Genomic DNA, 11,884 nt, shown 5'->3' with positions numbered 1-11,884 from the left:
CGTTGCCCTATGGCATTTAGTGACCCTTAGGGACATTTCGGTTCAGCGTACTCAAGAATGTTCGAGCACTCAATGAGATGGGATGAGGTTGGGGATAGGGTTTACCTAGCCACCTAGAGCTAATAAAATAGACAATTCGATCCCACGACGAAAGCTGAGCGAGATTTGATAGTTGGCAACTTTGTACTAGCCAAGACTACAAATTTTAGCATCACACGAGATGGTGTCGCAAAATCAAAATGGAGAAATATCTCCAAAAAATGAGAGAGATTATTGGAGGTCTCCACAAAATAGTCGTATAGGAACTAGAATCACATCCATACCTCGCACGAGCTCCAAGATATGCCCCGTCAAAGATCGTTGCCCTATGGCATTTAGTGACTCTTAGGGACGTTTCAGTTCAGCATGCCTGAGAATGTTTGAGCACTCAATAGGATAGGATGAGGTTGGGGATATGGTTTACCCAGCCACCCGGAGCTAACATAATAGATAGTTCGATCCCACAACAAAGGGTGAGAGAGATTTGGTAGTTCACAACTTTGTACTGGCCAACACTACAAGTTTCAGCATCAACCAAGATGGAGTCACAAAATCAAAATGGAGTAAGATCTCCAAAAAGTGAAAGAGGTTATTGTAGGTATTTACAACATGGTCCTATAGGAACTAGAATCACATCCATACCTTGTACGAGCTCCGAGATATGCCCCGTTAAGTATCATTGCCCTATGGCATTTAGTGACCCTTAGGGCATTTTGGTTCAATGTGCCTAAGAATGTTTGAGCACTCAATAGGAGGGGACAAGGTTGGGGATAGGGTTTAATTGGCCACTCAAAGCTAATGGAATAGACAGTTCGATCCCACGACCCTTTGTCCACTAAGTTGCAAATTTGAGCAACTTTTACAACTTTCAACAATGCAACTTTGTATAAAAGTGCATTTTTTACATTTTTCACTTGATTCCACTTCTACGAATTGGAAAAGTTTTGAAAACACTAAAATAAATTATTTTGAAATGCTCAACCCTTCACCAATTCCCAAACTCCTGCAAAGTTGTCAGCATTTTTGCAATTTTGCTTTAAAAACTTTGGCAATTTTTTGCAATTTTTGACATCTTAACTCCTAGATGCCTAAAACTTAACATAATGATCCTAAGGACCTTTATAACCTTCTAAGAAACATAAAAATCCTTTTTTCCTTGAAAAATCACCTATATTGCTCATTTTTTACCCTTGGTTCAATTTAGCACTCTGCCTTATAATGACATGTAGACTCCAATTGACCTTACATCTTGGGTCTTATTACATATTAAGTCTTATTGGATAGATATTTGAATCACCTTTCATCTACATTTGGTTTCAAGTTTTTATCTATTCATTTGTGCAAGTTATTGTTGTTTTACTAAGGGTTGCCTGGTTAGTGTTGTAACGTGACTAGTTTGCATTCATGGACCTCTAACTTGCAACCCAACAGTGGGACCAGGGTGATTTTTGGTGGGAAGCAAGTCAAGGGAGTATTTTCACATATGGAAGAGTTTCAAGGGCAGAAAATGTGGTTTGCTATTTTTGCTTCTAGGCCCTGAGCTGAATATCACCATGTATTCAACTCTGTTTTAAAGAAGTGGTCTAGAACTCCCAAACTTGTTGCTGTGACCTAGGGGAAGGGTGGGATTATTTTTTGGCATGGTGAGGAAGAGTCCCAAGTGGCTGTGTTGATTCTATGATGCCATCTCTTGGCACTTGCTTTGGAAAGCCAACCTAATTAAGCCTATTAGGACTATGAATCTAGTTGGTGTTTGGGTATGCTAGAGTAGGATTAGCCCATAAGACTTTGGGATCTTCAAGAGTCTAGAAAAGGGTATCAAAAAATGTATTTTTTTTGCCACTTTGTTTGGAGAGTTTGAGAGTTAACCCTTGAAAACTAGAAATAGACCTACTAGGATTCATAGGCCTAGATTTGGGAACTAGGTCTATTGGTGGTGTTTGAAACTTGAAAGTGGATGAATCCTAGTGGGATAGGTTTGAGTATGACAAAAAAAATCTTTTTTTGAACACTTGAAAGCATTTTCTCTAATTTTCCCTATTTGGCCTAGTTGAGGGCTAGTGTCCCTAAAGTCTAATTGAGACCCAAGTTTGCTATAAACCCTAGGGAGAGGGTAAGACCTTGGAGAATTGGAGTCCACTTGCAAAGATAGAGGTCAGCATTGGGAAGAGGCTGGTAACTTTGTTTGGCATCTTGCAGTGGGTTGGGTGCTGCTAGGCACTACATGAAGTGGTGGTAGATTGTGGCTATAGACTCTGCATCAAATTTGATGCCATAGGTATAATAGTAGGAGATATGACTAAATGAGGCCATGGTTTTATGTAAAATAGTCAAATTAATCATCATAAACATGGTGTAGGATCAACTAATAGGTCCTGGAAGTGATTTCTTGGTCAGATTTGAAGAGGCTCTAGTTTTTTGCCTTATTTGGTGAGGGTTTCATAAAAAACACATAGAGAGAGTTGACGAGTTCAATCCAATTTAATAATCCTCACTTTAGGATCATATTAAGATACTTTACCAAGTTTTATGGTTGGGGGATAATTATTCCATATAGTTCCTTTGTAAATGGAGGGGTTTTTATGCCTAAAAAGTGGCCCATAGTGTAACAGCAAAGACTTGGTCCAAAAAAACCATACCTCATCTTTTGATATGTTATAGAGAATTGAAATGAGTATCCTAATCTTCAATTTATTTTCTTGATGTTATGGAAAAATGTGAAGAAAAATGCAAAAGGACAACATTTTATGCAAGAGGACAACATTTTATGCATTTTTTCTCTTTTTACATCATGCTAAGTGTCTGAAGGCTTTTGGCAATGGTTCGAAGTTTTTATAGGCATAATACAAAAATTCAATCATAAACATCCAAATAGTACTATCTAGTTGGTAATGATTTAGTATTATGCACTCCTATGGAAATCAAAGTTCATGAGTTAGTCTTGAACAAATTCATTTCTCTTCAAATCTCTTACTTGTAGCCAAGCTCATTGAAATGCCTCTTGCTGGAATCTAGACCATCTGCATACTCCTAAATTTTGACTACAAAGACCAAGATGACTCTCCTGTTGGAATCCATAATCTTGGTTTCCCTCTTCTTTCAAGTTGATTTCAACTTGTGAGAAAAGTTATTATTTTAGCAACATCTTCAAATTAACTAACATACTACCTAGTTGTACAGAGAATTTATCCACCAAATTACTAACAATTAAAGATAAAAATTCAAATCTTGACAAATGATAGTGAACATCTACCCATTTCATAACAATAGAACAACTTAAATGAAATCAATGTCTTGGAACAACTTCTTTGTTTAACTACAAGGTTTGGTTCTATCTCTCTCCACAACTCAATATTCGTGTAGCGAGAGAGTAGGATGGACTGATGGTCGTCTATTCTTATCATCAAGTATATGCTTAAAAATTCTCTACCGCATGAAATGAAATGCGAAGAGTAGAAATAGAATTTGAGTTAACCACTTTAATACTTGTGTGATATTTCCTTATATTCTAATTTTCTTTCCTAGACTTGCAAGTTTACACCTCTTTAGGCTTGAATTTATGATTTTTAAAATCTTGAATTTTGTCCAAAATTTGATTTTTATTTATTCTTATTCTAAAAATGCCTTCAAACTCCTCAAAAATTCAAATGCCAAATGTGAAATTCAATGACTACCATCATGTCTACTCTTCTCTTTGATTATTTTATAGTTAGTTGGTTGTAATGAGATCTTTAAAAATCGTTGTATACAAGGTTTGATGAATAAATGCCACAATCATTTCTTCTCAACTTTGCACCATCCTACATCTTGGCAACTTTACACCATCCCACACCTTGGCAATCGAAGACATCCATCAACCTAATATTTTTATTTAAATTCCATGTCTTCAACAAGAATTTTTGGTGTAGGGAACTCTAACCATCTCCCATGGAATCTTGAATCTTATTGAGTATGGTTTGATTCTTGATAGATTATGAATTAGTTGTTTCATATCATGTTATTAGGTGTTCAAATTAAGGTCATGTTTACCAATTTCATGTTTTAAGTGTTATGAGTCATAGTGAATAAAAAGTGAAAAAATGTCATGAAAAGGAATAAATGGAATATATGATAGTATTAAGATGTTATAAGATGATGATAAACCTTTTAAGGTACCTAGGAAAGTATATTAGAACTTAAAATGCAAAATATGGAAAAGGTGTAAAATTGCTAAAAAGTGCAATCAACAAATTGTGTAAAATTGAGAAAGTGTAGTCTAAGATGAATAGTCATTCATATTGATAGAACTTCTTAGGAAGGGAAAGAGTCATGTTATGCTATAAATAAATGTAATCTCATATCGAGAGAGATATAGAGTGAAGGGGAGAATTTGTGGAGAAGAGAAATGAAGTGTTTTGTATATAGTTGTGAAATGGAAATCAATATTTTGGTGTAATATTGCTGCTATATTGGCATTTAGATTACAATCCTTCTATCCTCTCTTAGGAATTCATGGTTATGATGATCTTTAAAGTTTCATATTTATGGTGAACAACATAATACTTCTGTGGTTGATAGAACATTTGTATGTTATCATTAAATATTATTACCAGGAATACATTACTTGCTGTTTGGATAGTAAATTCTATAATTTTTTAGAATATGGTGTAATAATGATTGCATATTCTCATTCATAGAGATAGTGGAAGGTATTAATGGTTCCCATGGTTGTTCTAGTTTGTCCTCTTACTAAGTTAACACCTTAACTTGTTCCTTGTAAGGGAGATGCCCATAAATCAACAAGTTACTTGTTGCTGCATACATTAACAATGAATCAACAATTTAAAAATAAAGAAAATGTGATAGAAGTTGGTGGGTGGTATGCATGCTTGTTGGGATATTTCTTTTGTTCATAAGACACTAAAGAAGCATTTGAAAGAGAAGGAAACGTAGGATATTGGAGCTAAGGTGTCTAGAACCTTATGAATAGTGAAGGTATTGTATTGGTAGTGACTTAATTCCTTTGGAAGCTTATAGGAAGATGGTGTTGATAAAGACCCTAGAGGTGCAAGGTGATTGAGGTGTTGTGTGGTGAGGTGTAAGGGGGTTGTTGTGTGATTTTGTGAAGGTGTAGATAGAGAGAACTAGAATAGGTGAAAGTGGCATAAGGAATAGGCCATTCACCTTGTCTCTAACCTTAGAGAATTGAAAGGGATAGCATATGTTATGCTTAGGTAGGCTTGGAAGAATCCTAGCCTAGTTTGAGAGCTTTTGTGTTAAGAAACAAGTATCATCACCACCATCCTTTCATCAATTTCCCATCTCTAGCTAGATCCTCAAAGATATGATGACAAATAAGCATTTTAGGTAATTGTGCACATAACATAGCTCCATCCACAAAAATAAGTTTTTTCAAGAGGTCAAAATTGTGAATATTGATTTTTACACGAACATAAATTGCACAACCACTGTGTCCTATACCTAAAGCCTAAACATTGATCAACCACCTATGATTATCCTTAAGGGTGTGGATTCTTCCACACAATCACAAACTTGCAATCTTGAGACTAAGAGTGAACACACATAACATCCTATCTTCATCCTTAAAGGATTTGACCCTCAAACCCATACATATGCTAAAAACTTGAATCTTGTGACTAGGAGTGAACCAAAGATCATACACTTTTGTCTTAATGCTTCCAAATAGACAACATCTAAACAAATTATAAGATGAGTTTTATAAGTTTATGATTTGGATATAATTTTTTTTTTTGGAGTTTATCTAAAATAATTACAGATGACAAAACAAATAAAAGATAAAAGCATGTTAGTCATAATATCATTATTGGTAATAATGCTCCAAATGCAAATAATTGTTTGTTTGAGCTTCTAGAAATGATCAAGCGGCTTACTGAATGGCTTGGTGATTCTTGGAAACTTCTCTCATTGTATCCTTGCTTTCACCAGTTTGAAGTTGCTAGTTACATGCATACAATCATGACTTTACATCACAAAGCATTTACATTCTAACATTTTTCATGTTCTTTCATTACATTTTGATCTAAACAACAAATTTGAAACTTTCACTTATTCAAATTACTAATCTAAAAATGGGTCCTATTAAAGAATCTAATATAAATTCAAATAATGTATTTAGATTCTAAACAAATCAAAACATAAAATCTATGATTTAAACTTATCTCATCACTTACACATAATAACAATACCCACCTTGTCATGTGGATAGTCTTGGGGGAGAGGTTGCAATATTGTATTTGGATCCAATTGATCTCTCTTTCTCTCTCTCCCTCTCTCCCAATTCAATCTAATGAACCAACTGGATTTGCTCCACATTTTAATGTCTCAAAGTATTGCCTTGTGGTCTAACTCGTGAACTTTCCAAAGAATCTTATTATGTGGTTTTCCACCATATTTTATCAAGTGGACATTTGATGCGACAAAAAGGTTTGAATAATGAAGAATCTTCCTCCCTATTTGCTAATCTTCGAATAACCACAAGTTAGGGTTCTTCATAGAATATAGTCTAAGCCATGTTTTGATTACAACCACTGCACCGATATGATACTATAAACCTTCACCATCTATAATCGAGTGATCCAATTTTTTTTTTGGCTTGGACACAATGACACAAATAATAATCTATCGCTTCTTCATTGTCTTCAGGTGCAATAACAACAAAAACATGGCCTGCAGTGACAAATGTACAAAATGCGGTCATTAATTCAGAAAATACTTAGGTAAAAGTTATAAAGTTACATATTGAAATTACAAAGATATATAAATATATATATTACCAAGTTGCACTAGATCAGACAAGTGGTCAAAGTCAATAGACAAATCCATCTCTACCATTTTCAATGTTTGTGGGGGATGATAGGTGTTAGTTGGGTCCAAAACCCATATATCCCATTTGTCCACCCATTTAGTTGACTCACAGTCATCCCAATTTTCCTCTACACATGATGGATAATAGCATGCCATTTTTCGTGTGTGGATACTCCATGAACCTATATTAGAGCTTCTAAAAGAGTGCAACTCACTAGATCCTATTAGTGTGCAACAATCCTCATATGGTGCAATGTTAGTGTTATCTATCAAACAAAAAAATTTATGTATCGTAGAATCACCTTCCTTACCTGAACCCATTGTAGCATTACACCACTAGACAATGGATTTTTCATCTATCAATATTGCTCCATCTTTGTACTTTAGTTCTTCACGAGCTAAGGCTCTTTTGATGCATGCGTCTACACCATCGTGCTCTCCCTTTCCATGACTAGCCTCTGTGAAATTCCACATAAATTGAATTCTACACAACTTGTGCATCCTGCTCAACCAATAGAACATCTGTGCATTTTTGAATTGAGATGCGCAATTTTCTGACCAAATAATGTGCTGATGATATGTTATGCCCCTATTAGCCAAATCTCCATAAAATAGTTGAAAAAAACCATGTACAAGCTTCGTAGAATGTGATTGATCGTCACTAATGTAAAAATGGTACTCCCTCAAAATCTTCTTGTCATCCTCTATACGTGTAGGTGAATACATGAATGTTATGTGAACAAATATGGAAACCTGTTGAGAAGTATAATACTTTTCTTGTACCTCATTTTGTGGTTGTAGTCTATAGTTCTCTTCGAAGTTTACAATCGAAACAATGGTATCTAGTGGAAACATATCCTTGCACAACTTAAATTGTAAATCTAGTCATCGAGCTCTATGTGTATGCCTTGCATACTCATAAATAATCTTTTCACTAAAAATCTTCATGAACTCATATACTAGAATCTTTTCAATGACTAAATCACATTTTTTACCCTATTTCCCATCTTTTAGAGCATATGTCACTGTCTTAAATTTTTTGTAATCTACTATTTTATTTCCAATTGCATGTGTACTATCCATATGTGCACAAGTCGATAAAAGTTGCAAAGAATCACAAAATAAGCATGTACCATCCAAGCATGATGTCTTATAAAATTGTTGGCCATCCCCTATTTCACATAAAATTTTGGGTATGAATTCTTTTGAAAATCTTGGTGGCTCATTCATGTCACAATCCTGCAAAACAAACTTAAAATGCAAAAACACACATATATATGTCTAAAAACATCAAAATGGTTAGAATATTCAATATGTATCCTACAACAAGAAGTTGTGCGTGTTTGATTTATCTTCACATAAAAAGGTTTACCCATATCAAAAAATCTTTGACTTATTTGAATTTGAGGATACATGCCAATAAATTTTGCAAAAAATTCTGTCTAAGTTGAGTCCAAAAAAATGTTTCGCATGTGGGTCACAATTTTGGCTACCAATCCTCCTTCTTACAACATCTCTTTGATTAGGGGAAACACGTGTGTTATTTTTAAAAAAATCTTCGATCAATAATTTCAAAGCTTCACTAATTTTTTTATCCTTTCGTGGTAGTCTACCGCCAAATGTCCATAATTCATTTTTTGTTGGATTTTCCAATCTCTCACACCTTAGCATGGCTCTCCTTAGAGTACCTCTACCAATTTTCAATGTTTTGCTTGTTTTTCTCATGAGTCAAGCTTTCTTCATTTGGGTACTTACTATTATCAATGTAAGTAATTGTCTTGTGATATTACTATCTTTGGTGTGTGATTTAGAACCCCCTTTGTCATAAGCACTCATTAGATTATTTACAATGCTTTTTTCATTCGAATCATCCATCATTCTTAGCCCAAGAATATTCATGATAGGCCTAAATTTTAAGTTCTTCATCATTTCAACAAATAATTGGCATTGACCTGTAATATTTAATTCTTCAAAGAATAATCTCCACATACGATTAACTTTTTTTTGATAAGTACGCTTTCTAATCTTGTCAGGCATTGATTTCAAAATGTTAGTATCAATATCAATCAAATATTTTGGTCTTCTAAAATGAATTCTAGAAGGTTTTATAATCTCTTCCATTCCCTCAAAATTTTGAACATCAACATAAGGTTGAGTGTTTTGTGTACCTTGAACCAAAGATGATGTGCCTTGGCAATAAGATGCAAAAGATGGAATATCACTTACTTGATATGTTGATGTTGTGCCTTCAACATGACATGATAGAGTGTGTACATCGTCGGATCTACAAATTAGTGTCTCTTCAACATGAGAGGATGATATGACTCCAAAATTGAAAGATGGTGTAGCTTCATAATTCAATTATCTTCTTAAGCATAACAGTCTCATTCGTTCTCTTTGTCTTTCCAATTCTTCCTCTTTGTTTCTTTGTATCGGTGGTTCTTGATCCTCTTCGAAAGTCAATTCTTCATTATTGCTTTTCAATTTTCTTTATTGATGTAGTAGTTTCATTTTATCTCTTTTAATTGCCAAATCTCTCTCCCTATCTTCATTTGTTTGAGTTTTTGGTTTCTTCCTTGGCATGATGATGATTTCTACATGTCAAATTATTCAAACATCTGAATTACTTACAATTTGTAAATTATAAATCATTCAAATACATATAAAAGTTACAATTATTTCAATGAATACACAATATATATCAAACAACTTGCCAAATTTCTAACCATTTCCAAATAATAATTCATTCAAACATACAAATTTCAATGAATTCACTATATATTAAATATGTCAAATTATAATCAGATTTGTCTCTATATATCAACAAACAATATTTAAAAAGGACTGCACTAACCTTTTCTATAGAAAGAATATTCAAAAAGTCGATCCAATGATTGAATTTGGTGTTTGCTAGCTTCAAAAAGTCTTCAAATAGTGTTTGCTAACTTCCAACAACTTGAAACTTGTGTTTTTTGTCAGAACAATAGAATGCACAACAAAAAAAAAAGAAAAATATGGATCAGAAGGGACCAAACTTGCTTTTTGACTATTTTTAGGCAATTTCACATAGTTCGTATGCACTATAGCATGTATGCACTATAAAGCGTGTATGCACTATAGTGCGTACGTACTATGTCAAAACACATCTCTCCCTATCCCACCATCCCCCATCCCCTACTCTCTCTCTCACTCTCCCTCTCACATTGCCTACTCTCTCTCACTCTCTCTCCCATCCCCTACTCTCTCACTCTCTATCCTCTCCCATCCCCTACTCTCTCTTACTCTCTCTCCTCTCCCATCCCCTATTCTCTCTTGCTCTCTCTCCTATTCCATCCCATACTCTCTCTCACTCTCCCTCTCCCACCGCCTACTCTCTCTCACCCTCTCTCCTCTCCCATCCCCTATTCTCTCTATCTCACACACTCCCATCCCCCCTCTCTCTCAGGCTACTCTCTCTCTCCCCTCTCCCATCCCCTACTCTCTCTCTCTCTCTCTCCCTTCTCCCATGCCATACTCTCTCTCTCCCTATTCTCTCCCCTCTCCCATAGCCTACTCTCTCTCTCACTCTCCCTCTGCCACCCCCTACTCTCTCTCCCATCCCCTACTCTCTCTCTCTCACACTCCCATCCCCCCCCCTCTCTCTCTCCCACCGCCTACTCTCTCTCTCTCCCATCCCCTGCTCTCTCTCTCTCTCTCTCTTGCTCTCCCTCTCCTACTCCCTCTCCCACCACCTACTCTCTCTCACATCTCCTACTCTCTCACTCTCTCTCAGGTCTCCCATGCCCTACTCTCTCTCACTCTCTCTCCTCTCCCATCCCCTACTCTCTATATCTCTCACACACACTCCCATCCCCCCTCTCTCTCTCCCTCTCCCACTACATACTATCTCTCTCTCTCTCACTCTCTCACTCCCTCTCTACTCTCTCTCATCCCCTACTCTCACTCTCTCTCTCTCTCTCTCTCATCCCCCTACACTCTCTCCCATCCCCTTCTCTCACTCTGTCTCTCCCATCCTGTTCTCTCTTTGTGTCACCCCCTACTTTCTCACTCTCTTACACTCTCTCCCATCCCCTACTCTCTCTCTTACACACACTCCCATCCCCCCTCTCTCTCCTTGTCCCACCACTTACTCTCTCTCTCTCTCTCTCTCCCACTCCCTCTCCCACCACCTACTCTCTCTCTCTCTCTCAGGCTACTCCCTCTCCCCTCTCCCATCCCCTACTCTCTCTTTCATAGACATACACTCCCATCTCCCTCTCTCTCTCTCCTCTCCCATCCCCTACTCTCTAGATCTCTCACATACACTCCCATCCCCTCCTCTCTCCCTCACCCACTCCCTCTCCCACCACCTACTATCTCTCTCTCACACTCTCTCTCCCTCTCTACTCTCTCTCTCTCATCCCCTACTCTCACTCTCTCTCTCCCATCCCCTACTCTCTCTCACTCTCTCTCCCATCCCCTAATCTCTCTCTCTCTCTCCCATCCTATACTCTCTCTTTGCCACCCCCTACTCTCTCTCACACTCTCACACTCTCTCCCATCCCCTACTCTCTCTCTCTCTCTCACACACACACACACACACACACACACACATTCTCATTCCCCCACTCTCTCTCCCTCTCCCACTGCCTACTCTCTCTCCCCCATCCCCTACTCTCTCTCTTTCACAAACACACACTCCCATCCCCCCCCCTCTCTCTCTCTCCCTCTTTGACTCCCTCTCCCACCATCTAATATCTCTCTCTCACTCTCTCTCTCCCTCCACTCTAGTCTCTCTCCCATCTCCTACTCTCACTCTCTCTCTCCCATCCCCTACTCTCTCACACTCTCTTCCATCCCCTACTCTCATTCTCTCTCTCCCCCATCTTGTACTCTCTCTCTACCACCCCCTCTACTCTCTCTCTCTCACTCTCACACTCTCTCCCATCCCCTACATTCTCTCTCTTATACACATTCCCATTCCCCCTCTCTCCCTCTCCCACTACCTCTCCCACCACCTACTCTCTCTCCCCCATCCCTA

This window comes from Cupressus sempervirens, chromosome 4 (genome assembly GCF_028749045.1).
Source record: "Cupressus sempervirens isolate cs-2001-9-10 chromosome 4, ASM2874904v1, whole genome shotgun sequence".
Classification (NCBI taxonomy): domain Eukaryota; kingdom Viridiplantae; phylum Streptophyta; class Pinopsida; order Cupressales; family Cupressaceae; genus Cupressus; species Cupressus sempervirens.
The sequence above is the reverse complement of the archived record's forward strand: the minus strand, read 5'-3'. Positions refer to the sequence as shown.